Here is a 10,414-nt window from a genome sequence, read left to right as displayed (position 1 = left end):
GAAAATGTTTTAGGGTTGGATTAGGCGGACCCGCGGTCCTAAACCCTTTCCCTTTCTATTGTCATTCGAATGGGAGGAAAACCTATAGACACCCTATAGGGGTAGAGTGAACCCTTTTTGGGGACGGGATTAAAAATAAGGGCCCGGTTATCCTAAAACGAGAAGGGAAAGGGTTTAGGGTTGGATTAGGCGGACCCGCTGCGGGTTCGCCTAATCCAACCCTAAACCCTTTCCCTTGCTATTGTCATTCGAACGGGAGGAAAACCTAAAGACACCCTAGAGAGGCAGAGAAAACCCCTTTTGGGGACGGCATTAAAAATAGTGGCCCAGGTATCTTAAAACGGGACGGGAAAGGGTTTAAGGTTGGATTAGGCGGACCGCTGCCGCGGGTCCGCCTAATCTGTAGCGGTTCGCCTAAACCAAACCTAAACCCTTTCCCTTACTATTGTCATTCGAACGGGAGGGAAACCACAATGTAGGGTTGGTTAATGCATATAGATTGCTTTTTGATGCATCTATAAGGCTATTTGATGCATTCATAAGGGTATTGCACCCCAAACCATCACCATTAATATTGGAACAAACAACATGGACTGGAAATCTTTAAAAGGGACATGAAAGGGTAAAACCTCACCATTATTGTTACCAGAAAGCATATCTGGTGCTACTTGCTCAGTAACTTTTGGTTGGATACGCGGACTCCGTCGACTCGGAGGAATTTATTCGAGTTCTGCAGCTGTAGTACTTGGTTTGGGAGGATTATCTGTCAAAGTAAGTGATACCGTCGTTACAGTACCAAAAATAAATACCTAAGTACAACTAAAAAAATTCAGCGGTAAGTAGGGTCGATCTCCACAGGGAGGCGGTCACTATCTACTTGTCAATTCGGTCTGTTTATGGTCACAGGATGGGGGTTTTAATTGTATAAACTAAACTATGGGAGATTAAGGCAAGAGAAAAGGATAAGAGGAATTAATAAGAGAGAGAGAAAACTAGGATCGTCGGGTCATCAATGAATATCGGTTAATTGCAGCTAAGGTCGTGGATCAGTCGCATGTGTCAGTCTAAGGGGCAACGAATATCGCCTTCCGGTCTCAATTCGCCCTAAAATACTATTAGCTTAGCTTTCGCCATCACTAAAGCATCATATTATTCACTGCGGGTCTCACCCCTTCCAACCTTCCGGTCTAAGTCAACGCTTACCAAGGTTAAATAGGCTAAGTGCATCGATTCAAATAGCTGATTACAGTTAAAAGCAGTGATTAACAACACAGACATTACGACAGCGAAAGATCCGTAACCTAATTAGCAATTAACAACAATCCATTGACTCCCCTAAACCCTAGCAGGATATTTAGCTAGACATAAATAAGAAAAGAGCAAGAACAAGGGATAGAAGAATAATAAGCATTAAATAAAGAGAGTAAGGGAAAGAGAAATTTACAAAAGAAGATCCGGAAAATAGAGAGAAAAACAATGTTCCATTGAGAAAGGGAGAAAAGTAAAGTATGTTGTGATGTATCAAGTGGTGTCAAAACCTAGTGTCCTCTTTCCTATTTATAGGAAAGACATTTATTAAACCTAGAAAACAAAATTAAACTAAAGAAGCCCGAGCCCATTAGCGAATTACTCGATCGAGCAATTTATAACTACTCGATCGAACAGATTCATAGCAAAACCTCTCGATCGAGGAACTCCAATTATGCGCAATTCGATCGAACACTAAAAGCATTCGATCGAGTGACTTTGACTCAGCCAGCTACTTGTTTTGTTGATTTCAGCATTGACTTGTTTATTTAGCTTCCGAAATGACTTTACACGTCCCAAGACAGCAACGTTTCCGCTCCAAATCCACTCATCCTCTAAATGCAAGCAAAACGGACGATAAAAGGCTTGATTCCGCTACTTTTAGGTCCAATCCTACAAATAAAGCAAAACAAACCAAAGTAGAATATTCAGGGCATTTCATAGCATAGAACCACGATAATCGCATATAAATACGTGCATAAGAGGCTTATAAAGACTATATAAAATGCACGTATCAAATCTCCCCAAACCAAACCTTTACTCGTCCTCAAGTAAACTAAATGCAAACTAATGGAACGGGAAAGAAAGCTCAGAGCTAGCTACAAATGCCCACTTAAACCGATTTAATGCAAGCAAACTAACACTTAAAGCGAAACAGTCAAATGCAAACGAGTTATAAGATGTTTATAATAAAGCTGAACCGTCGACCTTGCATGACCTTTAAAATTGGACTCTCACTGATCACTCTTCTCTCATGAAGCAAAGGTTAAGCAATTAAATGTAAGAGAGAAAGAATAAGAAGTCGCTCACCTAGACTACGACCCACATAAACATGCATGCAACCAATATGATAGACAATTCTAGCTACCATACATACATTCCAACCAAACAAGGTCCTGTCACAGCCGAGGGCTTACAAAAGTTATGGTAAAGTGAGGAAATGGGTAAGAAAAGGCAAAATATTTATGGGAATGTGGAGGTATAGGCGGCCAAGCTAGTACCTAAACAGAACCATATAACATCTGATTCTCACTCAATTATAGAATTAAGCACATATGCCCTTCATTTGGCATTCAAACACACCAAACCGAACCGAACATACTCCTCAATAGATATAAATAAAGCATCGGAGTGAAACCGTCAACAACCAAACATTTTTTTTATCCTTTCCTTTTTCACGGTTTCCTTTCTTTTTCTTTTTCTATTTTGTTTTGAATTCTTTTTTTTTCTTCAACTTCTTTTTTTTCATCCTTCTTCTCCTTTTTTCAAAAATTACCAACTCCAAATCCTCAGATAAAGCCAAACTTGGCACAATAAATTATATACCGCAAAACAATCTAAACTAGCTTGACAAGGCAGGCTAAATTTGGATGTAGTTAAGGGTCAACAGGCAAATTTGGCTAATGTGGAGCTAAATGGGTAAAAATGAAAGAAAAGGGAATGTAAGCACCTCCCTGCATGTGACATCAACCACTAACCCGAATGTATGTAGGCAAAAAGCAATTGAATTTCAAATACGTGCAAATTGATGATACATGTTATGCAAGGAGTAACTATTCACAATCCTACATAAAACTGGTCACAAATGACACCAGTTTATAAGGCTCTAAATCATAGAAAATACAAGTAGCTTGCCAAAATTTCAGGTCAAGTCTATTCGTTCAGCTAAATTTTAACATTAACTCGTAGGTATGCAAAAAGACAAAGCTAAAAGATAATTAGTTTATGCAAGGCTTAAGCAAAAGGACAATTGCAGTGCAATTTCATCATTGAAATCCATCATTCCGACTCAACCTATATGCTAAAGTAAACGTGAATTTTTTGAATTTTCCGATTTTTTCCAATTTTTTTATGAGATTTTTAATTTTATGAAAATAAACAACAATGCATACAAAAATTAAACGTGATAACAAAAATGCAATAAAAACAACATGCAGACACAGATATGGATGCATAACCTCCCCAAACCAAACCATACAATGCCCTCATCCAAAAATAGGGAAAGGAAATGCAAACTAAAAAGGAGAGTGTGAAGATGCGGAAAACTTACAAGAGTACGTGAAGAAGGGACCTCCCCAAACTAGCAGCAACATGGGAGGTCGCTGATAGCTCCGTAACAGCATCATAAGAAGCGAATCCAAGTCACAAGCACTCGATCGAAATGGAACAATGGTCGATCGAGGGAACTGGGCACCTAAGCAGTTCGATCGAGGAAGTAGGACTCTCGATCAAAAGATCCTCTTTGGCAAGCACTCGATCGAGAAGAAGTTGCGTTCGACTGACTCGAATCAGCAGCAAAAGGATTCAATCGAGTACTTTATGTACTCGATCGAGCCATCCATAAGAGATTCCTGCAAAGATGCTATAAACAACCCGTGAAACTAACTAAACAAGTCTAAGCGTTCCAGTCTATCGTCTAAAAACCAATTATTACATGTCCAACAAAAAATTAAATGTTTAAAAATCAACTAAAAAGAATTAAAACTCCGGGTTGCCTCCCGGACAACGCTAGTTTCAGACAGGTCCCAGCTCGACCTTCTTTTCTTTCAGTAGCAAATCCAATTGAGCCCAGTCAAAACAGCTCAAGGCGCGCAGCAATCGATCAAATAACTGCGCATGTGCTACACAAAAATGTAAGTAGCACCATAATATAAAAATAAAATAGGAAATTAAAACATGTAACCATTTGAGCCTAACGAATTTCCTATGACAGCTCCCAAATTTATCCACAAAGTAATCCTGCCCTCCAGCTACGGACGAAATATAAAAACTCAAATTATCCGTCAGTGGAAAATTTGAGAGCTTGGGAGCATTTAAGAATAAACTAAGGCGCCGTTCCAGTTTAACGAATTTCTGATGACAAGTATGGTGAAAAGTTGTTAAATTATTTGTCCATCTGGGAGGGGGTAGAGCATCAAAAGGAAAAACATGAGTCAAATGAGATAGCGTACTATTAATACTAACAATAATGAAATTATCGTTAACTACCTCAGGTTGGTCGCTTTCAATGTCGGAATCATTGACAAAAGAATATATTACCTCTTCCGTGCTACGAGCAATCACTGACTCAGCTGACTTCTCATTCCCCTCCTTTGTGGGTTCTATCCCGTAAATCGCAGCCTCTAAAGCATCCAACTTGGCTTTGAAAAGGAGGCATTCACCGTAGCCATTGTCTTCATCAAAATCGTTACCCAAAACAGACCCAAGTGACAAATCAATGCTCTTTATGGCCAAAGTAGTCGATCGAGTAAAGACAGAACCCGATCGAGAGCTTTCCTCTTGACTTTTACTCGATCGAACACAAGAACATGCTCGATCGAGATCTTCCGTATAGTTACTATTCGATCGAGTGAAATTTTCTATTCGATCTAACACTTCCTCAGATATTTCACTCGATCGAACACTATTACTAGCTCGATCGAGTGATTGTTCTAGTGCAGCGCATAAATCTTCTTATGTAGCTTGCTTCATTTTCAGATAGATAATCGCATTCCAAGTCATACAAATCATCAGCGTCGATAGGCAACTCGGGTCCTTCATGGGTAATACCACTCTCTGCGTGCCTAAAGGTCGTCTTAGTGGCTAACTGAGCTATTTGAGACTCAAGCTCATCGATTTGAGCGTACGTATATCTATCATACTCTTGCATTTCAAATGCAAGTGTCTTGATCAAAGATTTCAGTTCCGCAATCTCTTCTTTCTGTCTATCAGGAGGAGGAGCTTGTTGTTGCGGTGGCCAAATGAATAAAGGCTTTTTATAGCCCCGTTGATAAAGAGGATGTGGCGGCACAACTGCAAAAGGTTGACTGGCTTGTCTACGCTGCGTAAACGCGCAAGCTTCATCGTTCCCTGTCAAACTAACAGTGGCATTGTGCCCAGCAGCACCACATCTCTTACAGTAAACCACCTGATGTGCCATATGATGGAACATAGGTGGAGGTCAAAGGTACTCAAGCCTTCCCTTTGACGATCTTTTACCTAGAACTGTCTAGGTAGGACCTGTAGGACCTATCAAAACAGCACTAAAGAAAAAGATAAGAACTGCCTCTAGGAATTAATCCCTTGAGGCTCAAAACAGACAAATATAGACAAGTAAATAAAATAGTTACCTCCCCGGCAACGGTGCCAAAATTTGATACCGTCGTTACAGTACCAAAAATAAATACCTAAGTACAATTAACAGAAGTCAGCGGTAAGTAGGGTCGATCTCCACAGGGAGGCGGTCACTATCTACTTGTCAATTCGGTCTGTCTATGGTCACAGGATGGGGGTTTCAATTGTATAAACTAAACTAAGGGAGATTAAGGCAAGATAAAAGGATAAGAGGAATTAATAAGAGAGAGAGAAAACTAGGATCGTCGGGTCATCAATGAATATCGGTTAATTGCAGCTAAGGTCACGGATCGGTCACATGTGTCAGTCTATGGGGCAAATAATATTTCCTTCCGGTCTCAATTCGCCCTAAAATAGTATTAGCTTAGCTTCCGCCCTCACTAAAGCATCCTATTGTTCACTGCGGGTCTCACCCCTTCCAATCTTCCGGTCTAGGTCAAGGCTTACCAAGGTTAAATCGGCTAAGTGCATCGATTCAAATAGCTGATTACAGTTAAAAGCAGTGATTAACAACACAGACATTACGACAGCGAAAGATCCGTAACCTAATTAGCAATTAACAACAATCCATTGACTCCCCTAAACCCTAGCAAGATATTTAGCTAGACATAAATAAGAAAAGAGCAAGAACAAGGGATAGAAGAATAATAAGCATTAAATAAAGAGAGTAAGGGAAAGAGAAAGTTACAGAAGAAGATCCGGAAAATAGAGAGAAAAACAATGTTCCATTGAGAAAGGGAGAAAAGTAAAGTATGTTGTGATGTATCAAGTGGTGTCAAAACCTAGTGTCGTCTTTCCTATTTATAGGAAAGACATTTATTAAACCTAGAAAACGAAATTAAACTAAAGAAGCCCGAGCCCATTAGCGAATTACTCGATCGAGCAATTTATAACTACTCGATCGAACAGATTCATAGCAAAACCTCTCGATCGAGCAGAAAACCTACTCGATCGAGGAACTCCAATTATGCGCAATTCGATCGAACACTAAAAGCATTCGATCGAGTTCTTCTCTTCTCCAAAACTACTCGATCGATCATAAAAGCCTTCGATCGAGTGACTTTGACTCAGCCAGCTACTTGTTTTGTTGATTTCAGCATTGACTTGTTTATTTAGCTTCCGAAATGACTTTTTACATCCCAAGACAGCAGCGTCTCCGCTCCAAATCCACTCATGCTCTAAATGCAAGCAAAACGGACGATAAAAGGCTTGATTCCACTACTTTCAGGTCCAATCCTGCAAATAAACCAAAACAAACCAAAGTACAATATTCGGGGCATTTTATAGCATAGAACCACGAGAATCGCATAGAAATACGTGCATAAGAGGATTATAAAGACTATATAAAATGCATGAATGTGCATCCAATAATTTAAACCTAACATGTGAGAGCTTTCTAAGTCTGTTGATTTAATCCAATTATCAAGTATAAGATGTCGAGTTAGATTAATGATTGATTTGTATGCAATACGGAAATTAAACATCCATTTACCGTATTAGGTTTAGGGTGCATAACATGATCCATTTGTCTTAGTAAAGTGTTTTGCAAACACGATTTTGAATAAGCAAATAGTCATATGATCTGTCCTATATCCGGGCTAACCGGAGTCGGGATCGTCCTAGACTAATGCTGGAAAAGGAACAGGCCCTGTACTAGACGGCTACATGAGGCGCGAGCCAGCCGGCAGTGTAAGGGGCCTCTTCCTGGTTTTGAAGATGAGAAATGGAGGGCTTGTTTAGGCGTGGGTTAGCCCACGGTTTATGTGCCGTGTTCTAAATTTTTAGAAAACGTTATAAAACGTGTTGAAAATGGGTATTTGAACCCGGTTTGATTTGAAGGGGTCGTTTAGACCGCATTTGTTAATTTGAAGAACTAGACTTGAATAATCATCATTATCTTGATAATATTCGGTGTTGGGTTCGATTTGACAAACTTGACATGAATAGTTTTGAAAGTAATTATGGACTAATTATTTTAAGTCCATTTGAATGTAATTAGTCGATACTCATCATCGTACCCGGGTTAAAATCCGTCATGGTATGTAGAACCAAGGATGAGTTTGTGTTGGTGACTAATATGTTTGTTTTTAGAAATATAAAGAAATGAAATAAAAGGTTTTAAAATACCTTTTGAATGTCATTAACCAAATATTATCACCGAAACACGGATTTAACCGTCATGGTATAAGGAACCAAGGGTAAAAAATGTTTTATGGTTAAAACAAATGAAATAAATAGGGTTCGAAAGTATTTGGAATGGTAAAAACCGATTACAAATGTGAAAATGGATTAAAGGGAAATGACGAGAACAAACACGGTTGATCTCTGACCTGGACACCCCATTTAGGCGCGGGCAAGCTGGCGACCTAAGGGGCTTCTGTCTCAAGCCAAAAATCAGTTTTGGCTCGTTTATTCCATGTTTTGGTTCATGTTATGCACGTTTTAGCATGTTATAGTCATGAAACAAATGAAAACATAATAAAAGAGGATTTTTACCCCCTCATACTTACATGTTTGGTTATGGCGAGTGAACGACGTAAGTGTAACAACTCGTTTGATCGGAAAAGACTCGGTTTAAAACTGTTTTGGTAAGTAAAAAATAGTGTTTTAAGTTTAGTGACGGTGTAGTGGTCGGACAAGTGATTTAATGCACGATGACGGTACCAAACAATGTGTAAGGCTTGTATTTAAGATCGGTAGGTCGTAAATACGCGTCGGGTTGTGACTTAAGAAGTCGAGTATAGAAGTTTAAGGGAGATGTGAGAGGGCGGACTCTCGCGTAAATGTCAAATGGGTGGCATTTGAGGGGTATTTATAGGAGAATGAGTGGTTGTGTGAGTTTTGAGCGACGTGGCCACCTGGGCTGCTCAAAGAGGCGCGAGCCACGTCGCGGTTCTTCGAGGGGAGTTGTCGCTTTCACAACAAACGCAATCGTGATTTGTTCTATCCTAGGTTTTATAGTCACATGTTTGGTACTTGACCATTCATGAATCCGGAAAACTTAAGGTAGAAGATTTGAAATGTTTTGTTTTTGGTGGTTGACTCGGTTTGACACGTTGTTGGAGTCGGCATTTGAATTTTGAGTCGGTTTTTGGTCCGGTGTCGGTTTTGACTCTAGTTGGTGTCGTTGCGACCCCGTCGTCGTGCATTACACACTCCAGGTATTTTTGAAATGTTTTAAAATGTTTTATTTTCGAAATGGTTTTACGTTTTCCGACGTAAAGTTGTACACAAACTGTTGATCAAACGCCGCGATTCCAAAACATGTTGCAGTCCGATAATCATCGGGTGTTTGTCGGAGTCTCAGCAGATACTGGGTATCTACAGAGCCCCCACTTTGACTGAGGCTTGGACAGGGAGAAAGTCAAAGTAGAGCCCCCAGGTCGATCGAATATTACAACCTGGAGACCCGAGCGACGTCGAGGCGGCTCGAAAGGATTCGGGCCAAATACATGCCGTCGGGAAGGGCGACGCCAAGCCGACTCGAGGGTACAAGGCAAGGACCTGTCGTCGGGAACAGTTTAGAGTCTGTCGACTGTCCGTGCGGGTCGTTTAAAGTCTTTTAGACTACGTACAAAGGCTCGCCAGCCATAAGAAGGAGTCATACCTGAGGCATTTTCGGATATGTCCTTGCGCGTTTGCGGACAAAGGCTCCCCAGCTGTGGTAAGGAAATGTACCCGAGGCATCTTCGGGATGTATCCTTGAGTATCTGCGGACAAAGGCTCGCCAGCCATGATAGAGAAATGTACCCGAGGCATCTTCGGGATGTGTCCTTGAGTATCTGCGGACAAAGGCTCGCCAGCCGTGATAAGGAAATGTACCCGAGGCATCTTCGGGATGTGTCCTTGATTGTTTGCGGACAAAGGCTCGCTAGCCATGGTAAGGAGGTGAGGAAATGTGCCCGAGGCATCTTCGGGATGTGTCCTTGAGTATCTGCGGACAAAGGCTCGCCAGCCATGATAAGGAAATGTACCCGAGGCATCTTCGGGATGTGTCCTTGAGTATCTGCGGACAAAGGCTCGCCTGCCATGATAAGGAATGTACCCGAGGCATCTTCGGGATGTGTCCTTGAGTGTTTGCGGACAAAGGCTCGCCAACCATGGTAAGAAGGTAAGGAAATGTACCCGAGGCATCTTCGGGATGTGTCCTTGAGTGTTTGCGGACAAAAGCTCGCCAGCCATGACGTTCGGTTTAACGGACCGTGAGCATAGCCGCGTCAAATGGGCTTGTTTAGAAAGTAGCGAACTCATGATGCCGCTATGGAAATAGTGAAGTCAAATTTTCACTATCATTGTTTTTGAAATGAGCGGGTTCCGCGAGGAAGCCCCTTGCTGGTATTTGAAGGAATAGTGAATTTGGAATCTTCACCATTTGTCGTTTCTTCTTTGAATTTGAAGTGGCGGTTCCGATCGCCGTTTGTTTGAATTTTGAAGGAAATAGCAAATTTTAAATCTGCTATTACGTTTGAAGTGACGGTTTATATGCCGCCGTTGACATTTGATGGAAATAGTGAATTTGGAATCTTCACTATTAATTGAAGTGACGGTTTTTGTGCCGCCGTTGACATTTGATGGAAATAGTGAATTTAGAATCTTCACTATTAATTGAAGTGACGGTTTATGTGCCGCCGTTGACATTTGATGGAAATAGTGAATTTGGAATCTTCACTATTAATTGAAGTGACGGTTTATGTGCCGTCGTTTGAAAATTTGAAGAAATAGCGAATTTTGAACTTTCACTATCATTTTTGAAAATTGAAGATAATAGCGAATT

The sequence above is a fragment of the Silene latifolia genome, unplaced genomic scaffold, assembly GCF_048544455.1.
Source record: "Silene latifolia isolate original U9 population unplaced genomic scaffold, ASM4854445v1 scaffold_149, whole genome shotgun sequence".
In the NCBI taxonomy this organism is placed as follows: Eukaryota; Viridiplantae; Streptophyta; class Magnoliopsida; order Caryophyllales; family Caryophyllaceae; genus Silene; species Silene latifolia.
This window is presented reverse-complemented; position numbering follows the sequence as displayed.